The 7,732-nt window shown below is 40.4% G+C and overlaps 2 pseudogenes; both read right to left on the bottom strand.

Moving 5' to 3' along the window:
* Positions 1 to 545: 545 nt before the first annotated feature.
* On the bottom strand, positions 546 to 1,741 carry LOC149159567 (actin-related protein 4 pseudogene; annotated as a pseudogene).
* A 4,230-nt stretch (positions 1,742 to 5,971) lies between these two features.
* LOC149159566 (actin-related protein 4 pseudogene) lies at positions 5,972 to 7,129 on the bottom strand (annotated as a pseudogene).
* Between the last annotated feature and the right edge of the window lie 603 nt (positions 7,130 to 7,732).

The following is a 7,732-nucleotide window of genomic DNA, read 5'->3' as shown; positions in this document are numbered from 1 at the left end:
TCACAATGGAGAACAGAACAAAACCCAGAAGTCAATATCTGCAATGTGGGCGCACGTCTGAAGTTTTTACAGCTATTCCTTTGATGATGCACATGTTCCACAAGCAGAATGAAACACAATCGCCAACTGCAGCTCGCCCTATCACATGGACCTCCAGCACTAAAACTTCAACATAACACATGACAATTGTAGGCATGAATAACCTACAGCAAATATAACGGAAGCACCCCTTTGACATTATCTGCCATCGCTCGTCTTTAATTTCTCCAGCGTGCTAGACGCTTCGTTTTTTGCTTTAGCTCCCTTCATATTCCCTGCAACACTTCCGGGCTCATCAAGCCTTCTGCGTTCAAGTATAATGCCCACCGCCTGCTGAAATTTACTTTATGATTGATGATCCAATTGTCATCAACTCCATCTTCTCTAAAGTCCAAGTAGAGAGCTCCTTCAACACGATTAGCTGCCGCCAATGTCCCATAACTAAAGGAATTTCGAAAACTAAATCTATCCTTATCCTCAGCCTCATTCTTATCCTTTTCCTTTTTTTAAAATCGAAGTCGGTTCTCTTCATCTGCGATTTGCATTGATGTCGTGCCACCAGCAAGCAGAATACTGCTAAACAATTCTCGGCGTATATCCATGTCACACTTATTTATACTCTCGATAACCATCTGGGCAAGCCCGCGAAGTGAATGCCCTAAATTATCAAGCTTTTCCATATGAGGCAGTGTTTGAAGTAGGGGCGGGTTGAATATAAGATCAGGAAATTTGAATCTATCAGCTCCAAATTCTAATATCTGTCCATCTGGGAGTTCATAAGATGTTGTTGGAATGTTAGAATAAGAAGATTCATCAAAGACTGTGTCTGGTACACGGCAGACAGCTTCCTTGAAATCATTTACAATAAACATCTGTGAGTATCTTTTATAACTTGCAGTTGTATTAGGAAAATCAAGATCTACAATTTGAAATTCTCCCGGTCGAGCCTCCTTTCTCTTGAATGAATATCGAGGCTTGACCAAAATCCCTTTACTCTCCAAAAACCTCATAAGGCAGTCAGTTAAAACCTCCCCGCCAATGGGAGAAGACACCACAGCCTTTTGAAGAACATAACCATCATGGACTGCAGCAACAGTTGTCGATCCACCACCACAGTCAACAACTAAAGAAGTGGGACGTCCTGAAGCAAAGGAAGTTAATACCGCATTCTTTGCTAAAAATAGGGCTGGCACCTTGTGACTTTCAAACATAAGCTCTGCTGCTCTCTCCCTTTGTTGTTGTGAATTGGAGGATGGTTCAGCTAACAATATAGGATGCTCCTTTGGGTCAATTAGCAAGCGCTCCCGAAAAGCATGGTCCCATATGCTATCCACAACATCCCAATCAGCAACAATACCATCCTTCAGAGTTGGAATCACCTCCATAAAATCACGTCGGTAGCCCAGAGCTTGAGAACCAACATACAATTTCCGCTTGGATTTGGACTTCTCAGAGTCTAGCTTGACATTCATTTTGGCATCTGAAGATTCTAAATCTCCTTCAACTTTGACTGCATCAGCCATCCCTGTTTGCTCAATAGATCCCACAACGGAAGGAAAAACTGCCTTTGGGGCATCTTCGCCTGCATAACCAGCTTTACACGTATGAGACCCCAGATCAAGAACTATAGCTGCGACTTCATCACCTCCATACATAGTGCCGAGCGCCTATAGATGAGATACACCTCAGCAGTTGTTTCAGCAGTATATAATTTCTAACCATCCCATCCCGCAATGTTTAACTTTGCATCCATTCGTTGATGAAGCTATGAAGATCCTTATGCATCAATTCTGTCACCAAACAGCACTACTCCTGTCTTTATCTACAAACGAGCTTAATGCCTGCAAAAGATTTGAGTGCAAAAGCTTAGACATTGCAGAAACCACCGCTTCCTTGAAATCACTGTCGCTGCTTTCATCTGCAGAACTCTGTACAATAGGCATGCTAGGATTTTGGCCTCCACTGAAAACTCGAACAAATTCCCAGTTTCGTAGCACGCTACGAAACCACCTAAACATGTAGTGCTGCGAAACTGCTAAAGGATTTATGCGCTGCGAAAACACTTTGTCCTTAAGCTAGTCTGAGCAATTTTTGGAAACATAATTTTCAGTGATAACAGTGGCTCCACTTGGGATAGTGTGCCCTTGTGGTACACTAAGAACTCGCAGTTCCAGTGCCTTATAAAATTTATTTGACAAACATCCTCTTTAAGTTACTTGGGCCTTCACCTCGGGCTTTAGCTGGATGATCATTGTAGGAGAAAGAAAACTACATCTACTGAAAAAAAAAATGCTCAGTCAACCTTGAGCTTATTTGCAATTTCCTACCTACCTACCCTATCAATTTCAAACTTCTTTCAGCTCAATCAATGTGAAATTTCCAATGTAGCCAATCATTTGTCTTATCTAATGTCTGATTTCTTTGACTGCATCGGAGTTCAGAGCCAATATGATAGTATGATGACCGCTGCCACTGAAATTGTCTCTGATCTTTGTAGGAAAAATGAAACACTGGAGAGCAAAACTCTTCCATGTAGTCAGCTATAGGATCCGAGAATACATGATCAGCTTGATTTTTCTTGTAACTTCCTGGTTGTGCAAACTGATCTTCAACAACAGTGTTCAGTTCCTCAATCGTGAAAGAGAAAGGAACCAGCATTGTCTCCTTGCGTTCTGCCATAGAAAGCTGCTGAAAATAATGATCATGATTATGAAGACTATATGCCTGAATTTGACCTTCTAAACCTTCAATTTCTTTCTCAATGTCCTCAGCAACTTCATCCAAAAATCTCATCTTATCCTCTGTCTTGCAGTCAAAGGATTTTAGATACGAGGACAAGGACAAAGGAAAATTTTCATTTGTTTCTCCATTACTATGATCATTATTCCATTGTTTGAAACCTTGAACTGAAGGAGAGTTTGCCACCACCTCTGACCTATCTATCCATTCCTCCAAAAACATAAGCCATAAGTCTTGAAATGACTTAACGGATTTGATAGGAAAAATTTCAATCCATTGTTTACATTTCCCTTGAAGTGAATCATAGAATAACATAATGCAAACATCCTCATGTTTAACTCTAAGAAGCTGTGAAAATTCACAAAAATCTGATATATGCTTCAAAGTTAAACTCAAATCTTCTCCATTGAATTTTGGACCATTCCTTAGAAAATATGCATCCTTGGGAAAATGATTTGGGAAACCATGAATTCCTGAAAAATCTATGCATGCATACCTTGAAACAAGAATGGTAGCATCTGGGTCCTTCATAACTCCAGTGGAATCACCATGAACCTATGAATTTCGAATTTTTCAACAATGGAGTCGCCAAGGTAGATTTGCAGCCTCGAAAACCTTCTGAGCTCCTGCTACCTTCAGAAGTTCAGCTTCATAATTTCGGGAATGAGTAATCTTCAGTCTCCCGGCAGACGCACCAAAATGTTATCACAAAATAAGGTACTGAAGGCTGCCAATCAGCAAGACTCTGTGTAACTGTTTCAAACCAGGCTGTAGACTAAGGCTTAGCCTCCTTAGTCAGAGAGGGCTCTCTCACAGACTATGGATATTGACTAATAACAAGGAAAGATGGCTAACTCTTAAAACACATGAAAAATAAGCTGGCTGGACAAATATCAAAGTGATTCCCATTGGGCTTATGGAGTCTCACACATCTCAGCAAACAAGAAACACTATCCTTTCATAGAAATCAGGGCACTTTACATCTAATGTTCAAACATAACTTACGTAAAACACAGTTTGCCAAGGCATACAGGAAGTCAGAGCATGACACATGAGTTCTGAGTGATTATGCAGTAACAAAACTGTAAAAGAACACTAAAGAGAATAAACCATCATACATTTGAACCATTAGATCTATTGTGAATCCTGAGAAGAAACAACAGTCCTTTGCATTACTGAAATCTGATATACATAAACCAAAATAGTATTGTCTTTTCTCAAAACATCCAACCCCTATTACTTCACTCTCTTAGCTATTTATAAAATTCTTCTACCTGAATCCGATTCATCTGAGGGGAACTCGAAGTCCTTTTCTAATGACACCTATTCACTTTTAAACTAAGTAATAAAAGCCACTTACTACTAATTAACAGCTCTAGAAACCTAAAACAAATAAGATTCTAATTCTGCATCATGCTGGACATAGCATTTATTATAATCAAGATTCATTCTCTGCCAAGTGGATTACTACAGCGGTAGCTTTGATGGCTTTAATTACAATGAACTTCATTCTTTGACATCTGCTCTCTTTCTGGAGGCGGCTGTGATAGCATGAGATGAGCAATTAATACCCCATGTCGGCTTTGGATACTGAAGGCTTTAATCTGTTCAGCAATGTTAGGGAATATCCCTAGCTTTCCGGTTCTGGTCTCTCATTACTTCGAAAATGTAGCAGCATGTCCCCAGCTCTTTAATACCCCAAAACTGTCATCATTTGAATGGCTTATGCTGGCTTCATGTAGTTTCCTATATGTCCCTTGGGTTTTTCCCTTGAAAATTTCCAGTCACTTCATCAAACTGTTTGTTCTGCGCTAAAAACAACACCTACAGCAGTTTCGTAGCGCGCTACGAAACTGCTGTTTAATTAAAAAAAACACAGTCTTCCTTTCATAGCTAAATGATTGCCAGTGTGTAGCTTCAGCATCAGCAAGGTCCGAACACTGACCATCCTTCTCATGTAACTGTCCTGTTGTTTCAATACCTGCTTCCTTATGTGTTGAATTGAAATCTGAATCAAACTCATGTTTGGCTCTGCCATCTGAATCTGTTTCCATTTCTGATTCCATGGTAGTAAGAGCATCCATATAATTGTCTACCTCACTAGCTACATCACCATTCTCATCCTTAAATGCATGGATTTCTGGTCTACTTTCACCATTGACTGACAAGTCCTTTAGTTCCACTTGAAACAGCTTCAGCATATGTAATGTGTTTATTCTGGAGAGCGTGCCCAAAGATACCGGCACATTTGAAACCTTGAGATAGAAATTCTGCATCTGACGACCCTCTCATTAAAAAAAATCACTGTGCCCTTTCCCACAGAAATGCTTGGCAGGCATATTGAGCAGAACATCGTCCTCATATTGAACAGAGGAGCTTCCCAACCAATAGTTTTATCAAGCACTAGCATAGAGTTCCTTAAAGCTCAAACATATACCAACATTCTATTCTCATATGATGAAAATCACAATCTTGAATGATCACTATCGCTATTGTAGCTTCGCTTGGAATGATGTTTCTTGTCATTTTTATTTCTTCCATTTTTCAATCTAACCATAGACATGCATATTACGGCATTGACAGTGAGTGTTTTGCAGATGTACTGTCACAATGGAGAACAGAACAAAACCCAGAAGTCAATATCTGCAATGTGGGCGCACGTCTGAAGTTTTTACAGCTATTCCTTTGATGATGCACATGTTCCACAAGCAGAATGAAACACAATCGCCAACTGCAGCTAGCCCTATCACATGGACCTCCAGCACTAAAACTTCAACATAACACATGACAATTGTAGGCATGAATAACCTACAACAAATATAACAGAAGCACCCCTTTGACATTATCTGCCATCGCTCGTCTTTAATTTCTCCAGCGTGCTAGACGCTTCGTTTTTTTTTTGCTTTAGCTCCCTTCATATTCCCTAAAACACTTCCGAGCTCATCAAGCCTTCTGCGTTCAAGTATAATGCCCACCGCCTGCTGAAATTTACTTTATGATTGATGATCCAATTGTCATCAACTCCATCTTCTCTAAAGTCCAAGTAGAGAGCTCCTTCAACACGATTAGCTGCCGCCAATGTCCCATAACTAAAGGAATTTCGAAAACTAAATCTATCCTTATCCTCAGCCTCATTCTTATCCTTTTCCTTTTTTTAAAATCGAAGTCGGTTCTCTTCATCTGCGATTTGCATTGATGCCGTGCCACCAGCAAGCAGAATACTGCTAAACAATTCTCAGCGTATATCCACGTCACACTTATTTATACTCTCGATAACCATCTGGGGAAGCCCGCGAAGTGAATGCCCTAAATTATCAAGCTTTTCCATATGAGGCAGTGTTTGAAGTAGGGGCGGGTTGAATATAAGATCAGGAAATTTGAATCTATCAGCTCCAAATTCTAATATCTGTCCATCTGGGAGTTCATAAGATGTTGTTGGAATGTTAGAATAAGAAGATTCATCAAAGACTGTGTCTGGTACACGGCAGACAGCTTCCTTGAAATCATATACAATAAACATCTTTGAGTATCTTTTATAACTTGCAGTTGTGTTAGGAAAATCAAGATCTACAATTTGAAATTCTCCCGGTCGAGCCTCCTTTCTCTTGAATGAATATCGAGGCTTGACCAAAATCCCTTTACTCTCCAAAAACCTCATAAGGCAGTCAGTTAAAACCTCCCCGCCTATGGGAGAAGACACCATAGCCTTTTGAAGAACATAACCATCATGGACTGCAGCAACAGTTTTCGATCCACCACCACAGTCAACAACTAAAGAAGTGGGACGTCCTGAAGCAAAGGAAGTTAATACCGCATTCTTTGCTAAAAATAGGGCTGGCACCTTGTGACTTTCAAACATAAGCTCTGTTGCTCTCTCCCTTTGTTGTTGTGAATTGGAGGATGGTTCAGCTAACAATATAGGATGCTCCTTTGGGTCAATTAGCAAGCGCTCCCGAAAAGCATGGTCCCATATGCTATCCACAACATCCCAATCAGCAACAATACCATCCTTCAGAGCTGGAATCACCTCCATAAAATCACGTCGGTAGCCCAGAGCTTGAGAACCAACATACAATTTCCGCTTGGATTTGGACTTCTCAGAGTCTAGCTTGACATTCATTTTGGCATCTGAAGATTCTAAATCTCCTTCAACTTTGACTGCATCAGCCATCCCTGTTTGCTCAATAGATCCCACAACAGAAGGAAAAACTGCCTTTGGGGCATCTTCGCCTGCATAACCAGCTTTACACGTATGAGACCCCAGATCAAGAACTATAGCTGCGACTTCATCACCTCCATACATAGTGCCGAGCGCCTATAGATGAGATACACCTCAGCAGTTGTTTCAGCAGTATATAATTTCTAACCATCCCATCCCGCAATGTTTAACTTTGCATCCATTCGTTGATGAAGCTATGAAGATCCTTATGCATCAATTCTGTCACCAGACAGCACTACTCCTGTCTTTATCTACAAACGAGCTTAATGCCTGCAAAAGATTTGAGTGCAAAAGTTTAGACATTGCAGAAACCACCGCTTCCTTGAAATCACTGTCGCTGCTCTCATCTGCAGAACTCTGTACAATAGGCATGCTAGGATTTTGGCCTCCACTGAAAACTCGAACAAATTCCCAGTTTCGTAGCACGCTACGAAACCACCTAAACATGTAGCGCTGCGAAACTGCTAAAGGATTTATGCGCTGCGAAAACACTTTGCCCTTAAGCTAGTCTGAGCAATTTTTGGAAACAGAATTTTCAGTGATAACAATATATATGAGATTTGGTCCATATTAGGGGAAACACACCATGAAATTGATTCCACACCTTGTCATCTCAAGCATAGGGTCTATCATTTGGGATCTATAAAACCCTTATCATTCTACATTAACTTTGATTGAGTTAAATCCCTTAGCTCCTATCTCGTCATTTCTATATAGAAATCAACAAAACATAGA

Source organism: Pinus tabuliformis, chromosome 5_2 (genome assembly GCF_031772625.1).
Source record: "Pinus tabuliformis cultivar Carrire ecotype Pingquan chromosome 5_2, CPIR1, whole genome shotgun sequence".
Lineage (NCBI taxonomy): Eukaryota > Viridiplantae > Streptophyta > Pinopsida > Pinales > Pinaceae > Pinus > Pinus tabuliformis.
The sequence above is the reverse complement of the archived record's forward strand: the minus strand, read 5'-3'. Positions and strand labels throughout refer to the sequence as shown.